Raw genomic sequence first — 15883 nt, forward strand, 5'->3', positions numbered from 1 at the left:
TTCTGAATTCTTTGTAAACACCTCTCTGAATAGATTTTTTCTTGTAGTCCTCTCTTTTAGTCCTCTCATGTACAAAACTTGACCGGAATTTTTAGAGGAATTTGGGGGCCACTTTTCTTACATCCAGAATAATAATGGCTGATGATAGAAATTGCTGACTACAAGTTATTTTGTAGTTTGTTCACATGCTTTCAAGCTTTAAAAAAAAAGTTTAAGATTAAATCATGCCAAGGTTTTGATACACTTGTCTTAAGATAATTAATGAAACACTTCAAAACACTGATATGAAGTGTCCAGATTCTCAGATGTTTGTTGCACGAGTTTTGTTTAGTTGTGTGTGTTTTTTTTTTTCAGTGAATGTCTGGCACATTGCAATCCTCAAACATGTGGTTATCTTTGTTGTATTGGCATAATCAGTGACTTGTACATTCAGCAACAGCATTTAAGCACGTTTTATCAGCAAGCAATATTTTCAGTTAAATAAGGTTTCAAAAATGACAAGAGTGGATTAAAACTTGCTGAATGTAAACATTGAACCTCAAGTGACTGTAGCTTTAGTAATTGCTTATTGTATTAGTTTAGATGCTAGCACTGCATGTGCTGTGCATATTCTGATTTTATTAAAATAAAAAGTTGAACTGCAGTCAAAAAAAAAAGGATCTGGTCTGTAGATCCTTTTCCACTTTAAAAAGTGTACTAAGGGCCCCAAAGAGCTTTCTGTTTATGTGGGTTGCAGGCATTGATATTTACTATAATAAAAATGAAAACTAAAGCTTCACAAAAATATTTATTATTTATTTAAAAATAATGGTAATGATAAACCCACTGCATGTTGACACAGGTGACATTTTTAATGAAAAACAACTTTTCTAAAACAACATTTAGTAGGAAGAGTGGTAGTATTTACATTTTGGCAAATGTCTTTAAATGTATGAGGTTTAAATAAAAGACATCTCCTGTATTCAGTCTCTTGCAATATGTTATTTTGGTTGAAGTAGATGTAGATATCCGGCCTCATATAGATAATGTAATTGGAAACAGTATTTTAGTAGCCTTTTCAGATATTGTGAGTTCCTTTGTGACATGATACCAATACTTAACAAGTGGTAGGTTCATAAAAGTTATGAGTGTGCAATCTGAAACCATATGAACTTTTTGTACTCTGGTATATTAAAATTCAGTGGTCTCTCTTGCACTGTGAATAGATCTTTTACCTACGATGATTTTATTAATTCACACTGGTCATTTGGAAAATGTTGGTTCACTGAGTTTCACAGATCTTAGAAATGTTCACAAATTTCATTATATATTATATTTTAAAAAATCATGTTTGCTAGTATCACTGTCAATTTTATCAGTCTTAAGGTATTGGGAAGCTGTAGAGCTCCTGTGGCAGACACAAATTTTCCAAAATCCCAATTTGCACTTGAAAGCTTGGATCTGAACATTGGCAGTGAATACCATCAGTTGTTTCCTGTTACCTGAAATGTCTGCCCAATACTCAAGTCTGCATAAATTTGTCAATCACTCTTTGAAATAAAAATAATGTTCTGTCAAAAAAAAAAAAGGAAGAAAAAGGCTAGTTGAACTTGCAGTTCAGTTATACAAATGCTTTTCCTTGGGGCAACCTGACCTGGTGTACTTCCCATTTTAAAACACAGAATATGATAAATTTAGAAATATATATATTTAATATAGTGAATAAGCAGTATATTTAACATAAATATAATAAAAAGTTCTAGATGAATATAATTCTTAATTTTTATTGCCTTTTTGAGGATATTTTTAAGTGGAATGTTTTGTTTAACTGTGAGTCCATGGAGGTGAAGAATACTATTGACTACTAGTACTGTTTGGTGCCTCTGTCTTGGGATTTCACATGAGGAGCCTAAGGAGGCAGCAGTTTTACCAACCAGTTTTTCATCCTCAGTGCAAATGTCAACACAGTGAAAAAAGCAAACAACTTCTTAGTAATATTTTGAAAATTATTTTACTCTTGTTTTGTAAGGATTTTGGAACCCAGGAGTCTTTAGATGATATTTTGACAACTGCTGATCTAGGACAATAACTGGAAAGAATTGAGCTTTCTTATCCTAGGAGGTTGCACACGTTTTTTAGTGTCTTTTGCTTATAAGTTAGTGTTTTTGCTTTTTGTTTTTAGAAGGGACTCAGCTTGTGGCTGTTGTCCTGATTTTAGCCTGTTGACATTTTATTGAAGGAATTTTAATTCTTTTAATGGCGAGTAGGCAGGGGAGGCCCACTAGTGCCTAATGTCTTAAACTGGACAACTGCACACATTTATATTATTTGCCTGACTTCACATTCCTTGCTGAAGTAGTTTTGCCTAAGGTGAACCAGGCTGTGTGTTAGGCTTTTGCTTAGCATGTTGTATGCGGAGCTTTAAACCTGGAGTGGATAAGGAAAACAGAACGTGAAGGACATGGGTGGGTAAACATATTTTAAGAGCATGCCTTCAAAATTTCTGTGAATAGGAGGAAGGATAGCAGGGACAGAGAAGAAGAAAAGGAGAATGAAAGAATGGATACCACAACACACCTAGCTTATTTCTGAGCTAAGAACTTGGGTAAAAGAGAGTCTTTAGGGAAAACAATTTGTCATTCTATAACCAATACTGTTCTTAGCATTTTCCCCAACTAAAATGAAGCCATTTAATGGGCCACCTATGTGGAATTTATTCTTCAACAAACATTTGAGTGCATCATGTGTGCCAGGCACAGTGCTATATTCTGGTGACTCATTGATAAGCAGGATAGACCCAGCTCCTGTCTTCATGGAGCTCATGTCTAGATGGACATGATTCAACAGAGATGACTGTTAGTGAGAGACATGTTGGTCTAGGTCAGTGGGTGCTCAGTTCATTTCTCAAATTCAGGAACTGTTTCACTTGGGGGCTTAACTAGAAAGGTGAGGTGTATCTGTTACAGTGAAGGCAACAGTGGAAATGCACTCTTTGCATACTCAGTGACTGTGGTAGGTAGAATAGGCCCATCTTACAGACAGGAAGCTAGTGCTCAAGTAGTTCAGGAAATGGTCTGAGGCCATGCTGTTAGTGATAGAAGCAGGGTTTGAGCAGTGATTTCTGGTCCTGTTGCGTGTTTAAACACTACATTATACTGCCAAACCCTGTCCTCTGGTGAGGAAATTCAAGTAGAATTTATTTTTTTAATAGTTTACAAATGGCATTTTCACATTAAGCATGATACCTTGATCAGTGCTTTCTGAGAACTCTAGATTAATGCTTCACAAACTTTGCAGAATGTTAGAGTCTCAAGTTAGAATCCCCTGGGGTTCTTGCTAAAAATGCAATTTCTGATTAAGTAGGTCTAGGGTGAGACCTGAAGTTCTGACCAGCTCCTAGGTGAGGCTGATAATGTTGGTCTGTGGATCACTTTTTGAATCAAGGTTCCAGAACATGTTGGGGACTCTGTCATGTCATCATTGAATTGGTCTTTCTATTCAGAGACTAGGAGAGAAAGTCTGATTGGACACACTTAGGTCTGTTCCTTAACCTTGACTACTAGGAAGTGAGGGGGAGGTCTGGGGTTGGCTTTCACAGTGGGGCATAGGAAGAGCACCCTGATTTATTGACGCTTCAGTGCTGCTTGGAGAGACAGAGGTAATCCCCAAGCAGGAAAATAGAGTGAAGTGAGAGAAGGGAATGGAGAGGGCAGTGGTAAAGTGCCTGCTGGTCTCTGCAAGTTCCCACAGTTGCCCCCCAGTTGAGTGTTATGTTCCCACCTGCAACAGGCACATTGAGGAAGCAAAAGATATAGTGTTTATAGGGTGTAGACGTGTGCATTGTCTTACTTCGTTTTTGTAACAATCCCAAGAGATAAAGGTATAAGTATTATTTCTCTTATATTTGAGGAAATCAGGCTTAAGTTAAAGTGTTGGTAACTTAACTGTTGGTAAGTGGAAGAACTACGAAGCGTGCACTTTGCAATCTAAAAAAAGTTGGCAGAAACTGCTGCTTCTTGGCATAAAAGGTGGCTGTGAGTAGGCTGAGCATTTTAAGGAGTGGTTAAGAGTCAGAAAGAATGTGGATGCAGAGCTGCAGGTGCACAGCAAGTCACAGTTTCAAAGGCAGAGTGTGCTCAAGAACAGTCGAACTGATGGTAGGTTTTCATGGGTCTTAATGTGTGTGGAGGAAGAGTGGAGTCTTTTCTTTTTAAAATACTTCCTGGTGATTAGGACTTCTGGGTTAGATGGAGCTTTTTCATACTCTCAGGGGCATATAGTTGGAAGACTTCTCTAGTGGGTGATTGTTTAACAGGGTTTATGATTTAGGGAGATACTGAAACGCTGGTTGCTGTGGAAAGGGATGTGGCATAGATGAGTGAATGGAGGTTTTTTATGCATGTACTGTGGGGCACCTCGACATAGTTCAGTCTCTGACACACAGCAGGCTTTGTCTTGGAAGCACAGGAGTGAGGCATGTTCCCTTACTGGCCCCACAGTGAGGAGAGACTCCTACAGCCTCATTGGCTACGGCAGAAGCCACACATCACTTGTAAAGCCTCTGCTGACTAAATTTTATCTCATTCTCAGATGGAACATTCTTTTCCATTCCTGCCTTTTATTTTTTATTTATTTGTTTGTTTGTTTGTTTTGGTATCATTAATATAAAATCACATTGTGGTTACTAGATTCCCCCCGTTATCAAGTTCCCACCACATACCCCATTACAGTCACTGTCCATCAGCATAGTAAGATGCTATAGAGTCAGTACCTGTCTTCTTTCCTGCCTTTGATTTTGAACCTAAAGTTTATTCTAAGAAAGTGACCTTTCCCACCCTACACAAAACTATAATTGGGTAGAGATAAAGGAGTTAAGCCCTTCTCGAGGCCACCAAACTGTTAATAGATATAGACTAGGTTTAAACTCTGGTTGGTCCATCATGAAACCTGTGCTCATTTTTCTTCACCGTGCTACCTGCCAGATAAGAGAGAGAGAGAGAGAGAGAGTAGTTGAGAAAGAGAGAGTGACTTCTGCTGGGAGGTGAAGACTCTGTGCCATTTATGGATTGTTATTTCGTTGGGAAGTGGAGGCAAAGAGGGAACTATTGGAAAGGAAAGGAAAAATGAAGATTTTTCTATGAAATGTAATCTCTTGAGTAAAAGTGTATAAATGAAATATGTAACTTTTAATCTTCTAAATTGGGTAAAAGTGAAATGACTCCAGGTTTTTACAGAGTGAAAGGGCTTGGGTGAAATGTGAAGTAAGTGTGACCCATTCGGCATCCCCAAAGAATAAACATACCCGTTGTGTATATGTGGGGCCCTGACAGAGATCAGTAGGGAGGAAGATGTTACTGACAGCAATTCATATCCTTCTTGGTTAGTTTCTAGGGCTAGTGGTTTTCCTGGAACCATAACAGTGTGCCACAAACTGGGTGGCTTAAAACCGTGGAAATTTGTTATGTTTTGGAGGCCAGAAGTCTGAAATCCAGGTGTCAGCAGGGCTGTGCTCCCTCTGAAGCACTAGGGAAGGATCCTGTGCCTCTTCCAACTTCTGACGGTTGCCAACAATCCTTGGCATTCCTTGACTTGTAGACATATCTTTCCATTCAGTCTATGTTCCCACATTGCTTTCTTCCCACTGTATGCATGTGTCTGTGTCTGAATTTCTCTTTCCTTTATTTTGTAAGGACACCAGACATTGGATTTAGGCCTACCATACTCCAGTCTGACCTCATCCTAACTAATTACATCTGCAAAGACCCTCTTTCCAAATAAGGTCACACCCTGAGTTTCCAAGTGGGCATTTCCTAGAATTTTGGGGGAGACACTATTCAACCCAGTACACATCCCTTTGCAAAGCTCCAGTTGACCCAGCTTAAGGTGGACAGGCTTGTGTCGGAATGAGCCCTTGTACTTGGTGCTGCAGTTAGAAGATGGGGTTTGGCTTTGGTTACTGCTTGGGCACCAGGGAAGGGATGTCAGGGACAGCAAGGGTTCCTGAGGGGACTACATGCATGATGGAGTGAGGACTTCGGGGTAAATTCAAACAGTTTTGGGAAATTGCATTGGCTAGTGAGTGCTGTATCTGAAGAGAGTGTTCCCTATTCCCAAAACTGAGTGAACCCTTCAGGAGTACAGAGGTCAAATGCACCTCCTACTAGAAACGCAGCTGCTTACCGGCCGCCTTAGGAGCTGCTGTCCTGGAACTGGGCTTCCTAACCTCCTACCGGAGCCTTTACATATTCCACCCCTCATGAGGGTGTGGTCCCATTCTTCCCTCACTCTTAGGCACCAGTGGCAGTTTTGTGCCCTCCTGTTTGTCTTCTGTAGTGCCCTAGCTTTATAGGAAGACCTTTAAGTATTGGAATTGAAGGAAGACCACTACCTCAGGTGTCTTGCCACTGTGGTGGTTTTGTTTTCTCAAGAATAAGTCCTAAAAAACAGGTCCTTAGCACTTGAAATGTTCCTCTTGCTTATAGGACTCTGCTGATATGTGATCCCTGCTTTTGCTCCACCTTCTACCTTCTACATGCTGAACTTTCACTGCCTCTGGTTTGTCATCCTGATTATCTCTAGACACTTGCTGTTCTCTGGGCTGTGGCCCTCTGCCCTCCTGTTTTTCTCGCTAACTCAGTTTGTCCTTTGGATTTCAGTTTAAAAGTAGACTAACTAGAAATCTTCTTGTCATGCCGCCCCTCATTTATGCAGCTGCATACCCAGGGGCATGCCTCTGTCAGCACCATACATGCAGTGCTGATCCTGTCGCCTTTACCTCCTAGACTTTAAACCATGTGACTGCAGAAGCCACTGCTGTTTTGTTGACCATAAAATCCTTCAGAGCTTAGCCCACTGCCTGACGGGTACTGGGTACTGAATAAATGTTTATGGTATGCATGCCCGTATGATTCTACATCTTAGAGTTCAACTTCCAGGACTGTTGCAAGAAACACCTTTCTTCTAGGCCTGCTTCAGGGGGGCTAGATTCTCTTGAGTATCACTTCTATTTCAGGCACTAAACATGACATGAATGAACGCATATTAGGGGAACTGGGAACACAGGAATCTTCCTATAAAACAGTTCCCAGTAGTGAAGGGACCTAGAGGTTGTTTTTTTATATTTATATCCCTATAAGGGAGTCTTTATATTTCACAGTTAATAATCTAGTGCATGATCATCTGAGCTAAGGCCCTTTGATCATCTTTGAGAATCTTCTCTGGACTCCAGGACACAGTCGCCTGCTCTGCACATGTGGGGAAGGTTAATCACATGGCCACTCCATCCCATTGCAGCTGGTGGTAGTTATTTTTGATTGAGGGTGGAGGCATAGACATGTCTTCCCTATTTTTCATTTTTATCTTTCCCAGAAAGTGTGCCTTTATCTTTTTGAGTGACAGGACTATAAACCTCATGTTCTGACAGATCTCATTCTGTATAGGAAGTTAGTTTGATCTCTGTTGAAATAGATTTAACTAAATACATTTAACTAAAGAGTGTGCTACTCGAGTGGGTTATTATATTTAATGCTTTATAGGAAGTCCTGCAACCATAATACTGTACAAAGACCTACAGTACTTTGTAAGTTTCTTATAGTCAGACCCAGTTATATTTTCTCAAAAATATTAAGAGAGGTAATTTTCACTTGATTTTTATTACAAGGTAATCATGTAGTTTTCACATGACTTTAGATTTTCTGAGCCAGCAGTCTGATTTCAGATAACATATTCAAGATAAAGAAAGAAAAACTCAGTCTATACACCCAGAAAAGCATGGCGTAGGGATCACGGACACATCTTCCATTGTAGGAGGAGGGGAGCTGGGGCTGCACAGTGTGTGTGTATGTTTGTACTTTGGTGGTGGATATGGAGGGTGTTCTCTGATGAGCTTTGCTTTCTCTGTGAGGATTTGGGTGGCCATTTGTTGGAAGTGATATACACAGAGTCAGAGGTACAGTGAAAAGGAAAGGGGTCACACAAGCATTCCTGGGGCCCAGAAGGCCCAACTGAAGTCAGTGACCATGAAAACCTTGGCAGTTTTATGATTTTCTCTGACAGCATGCAAAGGCTGAAATTTGGATTGGAATAAGTAATGATTTCTATGATTTCTTCCAGGTAGATGACTCTGTCATTTGCTCGTTCCCATTTGGCAGAAACTCAGCTGTCTGTATTTTTCATAGAGCACCTGGTGACTGAGCCATGCAGGACATGCCTAGGACTACCCTGAATGCTCTGGCAGCCTCCACTCTTCACACAACCCTTTCAGACCCTCTCTGTGCTCCTCAACCTCCAAGCCCCACCATTCACCCTCTCCTTCTCAGCAAATGACTTTGCCTTCCACTTTACTGAGAACAGAGAAGATAACAGCCAGGGACCCACCAACTTCCCACTCTGACAGGCCACTTGCTTCCTCCCCTCTGTCACAGTAGAGGGCTATCTCCTCTCTGAGCCTAGCCCCTCTGGTTGAACTTTGGATCCTGTCTCCATGGGCTTTTTCCATTATTTCTGTTCTCTCCTCTAGTCTTTCCCTCTCAATGGAATTCTTCCCATTTTTTTCTTTTCTGAAATTTTCCTTGAATTATAACATACGGATTGACAAATCACAAGGGGGAAGTAATTTGATGAATGAACACACCTGTGCAAACTAGTGCCCAGCTTAAAAAGCCATATGACCTGGACCCTGGCGCCCCCTCATGTTCCTTTCCAATCAGAGCTCTGCCCTCTCTGTTTCTATGAGCATAGATTAATTTTCCCTGTTTTGAACTTTATATACTTGGAATCATACAGTGTGTTCTTTTGTGTTGGCTTCTCTCAAATGCAGCCACTGAGTGTCGGATTTCCGTAAAGCTTAGTCTCAGGATCCCTTTCCTTCTCACCCAGCACTTTCTCCCTGGGTGAACTTACTCCAACCCCAGTTCAGCTACTATCTAAATGTTAATGGATCACAGATGTGTTTCTTATAAAACCCTGACATCTGAATGCCAGTTCCTTTTATCCAGTTACTGTCCTCGTCGTCTGCTTTTGAATATCACATGTGTCTAAAATTGAAATCATGATCTTAATCCCCGAATCTTGGTCTTCCATAGAGAGGTTCCTATCTTAATGAATGTGTTGCCACCCCCACCCAGTTATTCAAACAGAAAACCCGGGAGCCATCCATGGCATTCCTTTTCTGTCACCCCTTATAAGGAATCCAGCTCCAAGTCTGATTGAGTTTTCTCTCCTAAATATGTCTCAAAATAACATTCACTTCTTTCCATCTCCACCCCTGCTTTAGTACCCGTGACTATCTTTTCTAACCCAAACTACTAAGGTTTACCCCCCAAATACTCCTGCTTTCCTCCTATTAACTGTACTTCAGCTACTGTTTTCTATTAAAAATGCAAGTGTGATGTTCCCACTTTAAAACAAAACCCAGCCACTTCAGTGGCTTTCCAGTGCTTATAGTTAAAGACCAAGATCCTTAACTTTTCCTGCACCATCTTCTCTGTTCTCATTGTTCACTGTGCTCCTCTGGGCTCCCTTTCTCGAGCCACACTGGCACTTTTCCACTTCTCTTCCTTGCCTCACTCTCTCCCACAGGTCCTTTGTGTATGCTCTACCCTCAGATTGAATGTTTCCTATAGATTTGAACCGAGCTCTTGCTGCTTCAGGGCAGTCTTCCCCTGCTCTCCTGACTTGGTCAGCCCCTTCCAGAGCACCACCCAGGGCTGCTTTGTAGCACTTAACTTAATTTGGGTTTTATATTTCATTGTGGGCATCTTTGATGATTCTGCCTCCCCACTGAGCTCAACTTCCACGAGGGGGATGGGGCTAGGTGTTCTCCTGCTCATTGCTGAGACACAGGAACTGACACATGGCAAACACATAGTAAACATATGGTTAGACACGTGGTAAACATTTGTTGCCTGGATGTCCTGTGGAAGACAGAGATGAAGGAGTTTTAGATATATGCTGAATTCACTAATTCTCTGCAGTTCTTGCTGGCTGAGTTTACACTTGAGAAGCAGAGAGAGAAAACACACAAGGGAACCTGTATATAAATGCATAGTAATTCAGGCCTCCAGTGGGAAGGTGCCATAGAGCAAATGAGTCAGAATGGTGTGTGGTATGCACCCACGTACCACATAGATATGGACCCATAGATAGGACAGAATTGGTGATGGCAAGAAGTCATTGCAGGATTTGCTTTTGAGAAGCTGCTGGGGCTGCTGATTGGGCACAGGGGAAGGGTGGGCCTGTGGGGAGTGAGGCCCTTACAGGCTGTCGGTGGAGAGGGTTGCTAGCTGAAATTGGTTTATCCAGGTGCTGTCTCTGAAGGTGACCTGGCCCTGAGTTTAGGCCCTAACTGCTGAGATGATACCGGCTCTCAGGTAGGTGATCAGGGAGAAATGTGGGCAGGGGAGTGGTTTGAGGTACTGAGGGAAACATGCTGGGCAGGCTTAAAGACTCAAAAGGCAATGTGTGTGTACCTTAAAAGGGCCAGTTATGTGTGCACAGGGTGGAAATGGTTGGGGGGGTGGGGGGGTGTGCTCAGTACATTAGTGCCTGGGGGTGTGTGTGGGAGGGGTGTGGGAGGGGAGGCTGGGCAGGCCAGCTTGTGTCCATTTTGTCCCAGCAAAAGGAGTAGGCACTTGGAAGAGCAATGGAAGGTTTAAGCAGGTGCATGGCATTATTTTATTTATGTTTTTTCATTAGGTTGCTTGTGGAAGAGCAAGAATGAAGCAGAGAAATGGCCAATTGAGAGCCTGGAGAACATTCTGAGCTTGGCTGAGTGGTGGTAGTGGCTGTGGAGAGAGATGAGGGCAGGGTGGGGAGATGCCGTGAAACAGGCAGGATTAGCTGATTTGGGTAAGTGGGGCACTGGGAAGAGGAAGTGAAGCTGGCTCACCTGGGTGGAGGTTAGTGCCCTTCCCTGAGATGGGGGACATGGAAGAAGCAGGCTCAGGGTTTGGGTCTGAGAATATTTGTGATACCGGAAGCAGACTAGGAGTGGTCTGAGGTGGATGTAAAACCTGGGAGCCAACGTAAAAGATAGTTTTGTAGGCTATGTGCCTGGATGAGGTTACTCAGAGAGGGGTAATGAACTTGGAAAAGAAGGGGGTCCCTAGTTGGAGCCCCCAACATTTATAAGTTGAGCAGAGGAGGAGAAGGAGTCTCCAGTAAAAGCAAGAAGGGGTAGTGCGGTAGGAGAACATCTGGTGAGGGGTGCCACACAGATCAGAGAGAGAAAGTGTACTGTGCAGTCCCGCCAGGGGTTGAGGGCAGTGCCCATTGGGCTGGTGATGTGGAGATCATGGTGGCCTGGATAGGAGCCACCATCTGTGGATGTAGACAGAAAGCTGGTTGAGAGAATGTGAGGCATGAATCTCTTTGGAGAAGTTTGGCTCTTAAAGGGGAGCACCTAATTTTGGCTGATAGCTGGAGTGGAGCTGTGGATTCATAGAAGTTTGTTTCAGGAAGGGAGATGCTAGAACAAGTTTGTGTGGGAATGGACCCATAAATAAGACAGAATTGATGATGACAAGAAGTCATTGCAGGATTTGCTTTTGAGAAGTTGCTGGAGCTGCTGACTGGGCACAGGGGAAGGGTGGGCCTGTGGGGAGTGGGGCCCTTAGGTGAAGAAAGGAGTCAGTGTAGGAAAGGTACAGCCAGCTGAGGGATTGCCAGTGAAAAAATGAGGACATTACCATCAGATTGCTCCTGTTTTCTCAATAAATTATATCTGCAGGTTTTCGGTTGCAAGTGAGGGAGGTAGAGGGAATATATAGGAGATCTGGGGAGAAAGTTGGGTTGAAATAGTGATTTCAAATATTGGAAAGTGTGTGTACCTGAGACTTTCAGAAGGATTGGGGAGAGTTGTAATGACTCAGGAATTCAGTAAAGTCTGGTGTTCATCAGCTGCTTGGGTGCTTGCATGCATAGGTGAAGAACTGGGTTTAAATAGGTGGGGATGTTACTGAAATAGTGTGACAGGGAGAAAGACACAAGAGAGTTAACAGTGGATGCAGGAGGGAAGTTCTCATATAGACAAGAGTGGAGGGTGCCAGAATGAATGGTGAGATTAGTGGGTATGAGTCTGCAGGGTGGGCCAGGGTGGGGCTGGAGTCATCTGGAAGCAGGGGGAGCCCGAAGTGGTCAGGGAACAAGTTGTTTGAACAGACTTGGGGTTGGTGATGCAGTTATTACTGATGACAGAGCTGAGAAATGGGGATGGAAGAGGAGAGTGGCTAAGAGACTGAGGGCAGGGTGGGCCACAGCATCTGAGTCAGAAAAGGAAGCAAGAAAGTAAAGACAGGTCTGATTGGGGGACACAGACATTAAGAGAAGCTGGGAAGTCCTGAGGGAGCCAGGAAAGGTTCAGTCGGATTAGCAGAGTCAGAAAGCTGCAGGACAGGAAGAACTTGTGGTCAAAGAATAATAATTTCACTCAGGGCAGAGCAACTACTAACAAGCATGTGAGTTCACATCCTCATCCCCATGTAGTGATGTGCCTGGGCTTGCATGATTTTGTGTTGTTAGTGCAGGCAAAGTCTATTTAGTTCTAGGTCAAATGTTGTTGCCTTTCTTATGGCCTAAGATCTTAATTACAGGGGTCTGATAAGCAAAGGCTTACTGGTTTCCTTTCTGTTATAGAAAATTTCAAATAAACTCTTAACGTAGAGGAAATAACAAAATGTACCCATAGGTACCCATCACCTAGGTTCAAAACCCATCAGCTTTGTGCTATTCTTGTTTCACATACCCCTCTACTTTTTTGTTCCCATGAGGAGCCAGTTTATTACTTGAGTTGGTTTTATGGATGACTCCAGGTCACATGTTGGGTGTTAACAGTCTCACCAGTAATATGAGCTCTTGGGCAGCCAACATTTAAGAAAGGAAATAAATACATAATACAGATGTCTATCTATCCTTGAGTTTCCAAAGCATGCTCCTTCACATTTTGACTGACTGATAACATAAAACGTTTTTGTGTGTGATAGGCCAGGACATCCACATTATCCTGAATAAAAAGAAAAAAGATGCAAAATAGCATTAGGTGACATACTTGCCTGATGTTCCAGTGCTAAGTGGAAATAAATTTTTAAATCCCTTCTATTCTCTCAGTTGAACTTCATTCATTCAGCATCTGCGCCGCATCTGTACTCCCTGGTCTTTCGAAAGGCATCACTGACCTGTCCCTATGCCAGACTGTCTCCCTCACCAGCCCTCAGCTCTCATCTGTTGTCAAGTACTAATAAGGCATGATCCTAAATCTGCTTGGAACTGGTCTCATCTCCACTAACGTGCCTCTCTGAAGGCCTGTTTCTTCACAAGCCTGGCCGGGAGGTTTTAGTAGCTCCGCAACAGTTGTCTTTTCTTTGGTTGTGTCAGGTCCAGCCCTGAGCCTCTGTAGTTCTCATGTCATTGTCATAGTCTAGTCAGAATAATGCAGGTGTGGTGTTAAGCAGCTGGCTTAATGTCCATGTGCAAAGTGTGGCGTAGAGGCTTTTGGCTGCCAGTTCCTCTAGGACTGTAACTGGATTTTTCTCCCCTTCTGAATCGAGGTGGTTAGTCCTGATTTCATGTCTGGCCTATACTGAATGTAATGCACATCGGGGTCGCAGTTTGCTGACCTCCACTTCCATGTGGGTGGTGGGCATTCCTCTGATAGCCATGGCACTGAGGCCTTCTATTGTCCTGATACCAAGGCCCCATGGGGACGCTGCTTCAGCATGTTATACTCACGGGCTTCTCCATTTTTCAATGCCTGCTCTGTGTAGAATGGGCCCTTCTACTTTGAGTTCTGGTGTGAACCATGGGGATCATTTTAACATGAAAAAGCAGCGCCTTTTCCACCGGGAAGAATCATACATTTCAGCCAGCTATGGCCAAGAGAGTACTGTATGCACATTAACGTCTAGTAAATTTGTTTCACATCCTGCACCTAGTCCTTGCCCCCTGGAAGAACAGCACTATAAGCTTCTTCCTGGGGCAGAGGGACTGTTATCCCTCTGTGACAGACACAGGCTGGTGTTTGGGGAAGAACTCTGTGTCCTCACTCAACCTTCCTCTTGACCTTTGCCCCCTGCAGGTACCACCCACAAGCGTGTCTGCTTACAAGGAAAGTCAAAGCCTTGGCAGCAGGCCACGATTAGCAGGGGCATTAACTCAGCAGGGGCATTACCTCCTGGCCATGGTGGTGCCGGAGTCTGTCCAGCTCATGAGCCCTCAGGGGCATCAGCTCCATGCCCCAGCTCATTAGTTCTGCACTGCCATCTCCAGATGGCCTTCCATTGCAGGTGCCCAGAGCTTTTATTTGCACAGGACTTAAGTTTTTTTTTGTTTTTTTTTTTTGAGAGGGCATCTCTCATATTTATTGATCAAATGGTTGTTAACAACAATAAAATTCTGTATAGGGGGGTCAATGCTCAATGCACAATCATTAATCCATCTCAAGCCTAATTCTCGTCAGTCTCCAATCTTCTGAAGCATAACGAACAAGTTCTTACATGGTGAACAAATTCTTACATAGTGAATAAGTTCTTACATGGTGAACAGTACAAGGGCAGTCATCACAGAAACTTTCGGTTTTGATCACGCATTATGAACTATAAACAATCAGGTCAAATATCAATATTCGTTTGATTTTTATACTTGATTTATATGTGAATCCCACATTTCTCCCTTTATTATTATTATTATTTTTATTTTTAATAAAGTGCTGAAATGGTAGGTAGATGCAAGATAAAGGTAGAAAACATAGTTTAGTGTTTTAAGAGAGCAAATGTAGATGATCAGGTGTGTGCCTGTAGACTGTGTGTTAATCCAAGCTAGACAAGGGCATTAAAACATCCACGGATGCAGAAGGTATCTCTCAAAACAGGGGTGTGAGGTTCTAAGCTTCACCACTGTTGATCCCCAATTTCTCACCTGATGGCCCCCCTGTGACTGTGCCTGTCTTAGGTTGTTCCTCCCTTGAGGAATCTTACCTGTCTCTGGCTAACCAGTCATCTTCCGGGGCCATACAAGGAGATGTAAAGTTGGTGAGAGAGAAGCCATATTGTTTGAAAAAGTTAGCTTTTTACTTCTTTGCAGATTTATGCCCTGTGGCTTCTATGCCGAGCACTTGTCTCGAGGTATCTTTACCACCTGGAGGAATTATGATACTCGGTAAATTCGATATGAGGCACGAATTCTATTTAAGCATTGTAATTAGGAAGGAAGAAGAAAAGCTATAGAGGTAGCATGGAAGAAAACATGGGAGGATTGATTATTTCTTCGACATATCTTCTTGTAGAGTACCTTAAGCATGTATAGGTTTTAAACTACTAACTAACTTGTGCACACATATTAACATAATAGGAATACGGTGACATAAACTAAGCAAATCTATAATTACCAGCCATCTTCAGTGAAGCCAAGAAAACCAGTTAGGCACCCTAGGCATTTGTGAGGATTTGTCTATGATATGCTGGATATTGTCCAACTGTACTTGAACAGTCTGAGAGAAATCAGACAAATTAAAGCAACCCATTTCTGGGATCTGTTCACATCCCATATGTTCTTTTAACCATAGATAGTCTATATTCGTAAGATTTTGGAGTGCTACAACTTGCACCCCTCCCAACTCCTGGTTGAATTCCAGCAGTACCGATCCACTCAAATTCGTTGTCTCACTGTATGCACATGCCAGCCTAGACATCTCCCTCCTCATTCCAGTGGCAAGTCCAGGAAATGGTAGGATGGACACAGCCACAACCGCAGCATCGCCTGGATCCCTGTGGAGTCTTTTTGATGATCATCCCCCAGCACGAGTCCTCCAGAAAGTGCTGATGCCGGAAGCTCCTCCTCATATCGTATCTTAGTTCAGTTTCTGGGTAGCCAAGTTAGGCCTTGATCTTATGCATAAAAACAAACAGACCCT

General features: G+C 42.8%; 2 protein-coding genes across 4 annotated transcripts in view; both read left to right on the plus strand.

Annotated features, from left to right (window-relative positions):
- Positions 1 to 15883, plus strand: part of ZNF664 (zinc finger protein 664) — a 51063-nt gene that overhangs the window by 21142 nt on the left and 14038 nt on the right. The window contains exons 2-3 of one of the 2 annotated variants that reach the window (XM_073222325.1): positions 10282 to 10349; positions 10675 to 10827. The exons of the other annotated variant lie outside the window; for it this stretch is intronic. The gene's annotated coding sequence lies outside the window, so the exon portion shown is untranslated. The remainder of the gene's footprint in view (positions 1 to 10281; positions 10350 to 10674; positions 10828 to 15883) is intronic. 2 annotated transcript variants of the gene reach the window in all.
- RFLNA (refilin A) overlaps positions 1 to 15883 on the plus strand; it is a 227290-nt gene that overhangs the window by 21138 nt on the left and 190269 nt on the right. The gene's annotated exons all lie outside the window — the stretch shown is intronic.

This window comes from Manis javanica, chromosome 15 (genome assembly GCF_040802235.1).
Source record: "Manis javanica isolate MJ-LG chromosome 15, MJ_LKY, whole genome shotgun sequence".
Lineage (NCBI taxonomy): Eukaryota > Metazoa > Chordata > Mammalia > Pholidota > Manidae > Manis > Manis javanica.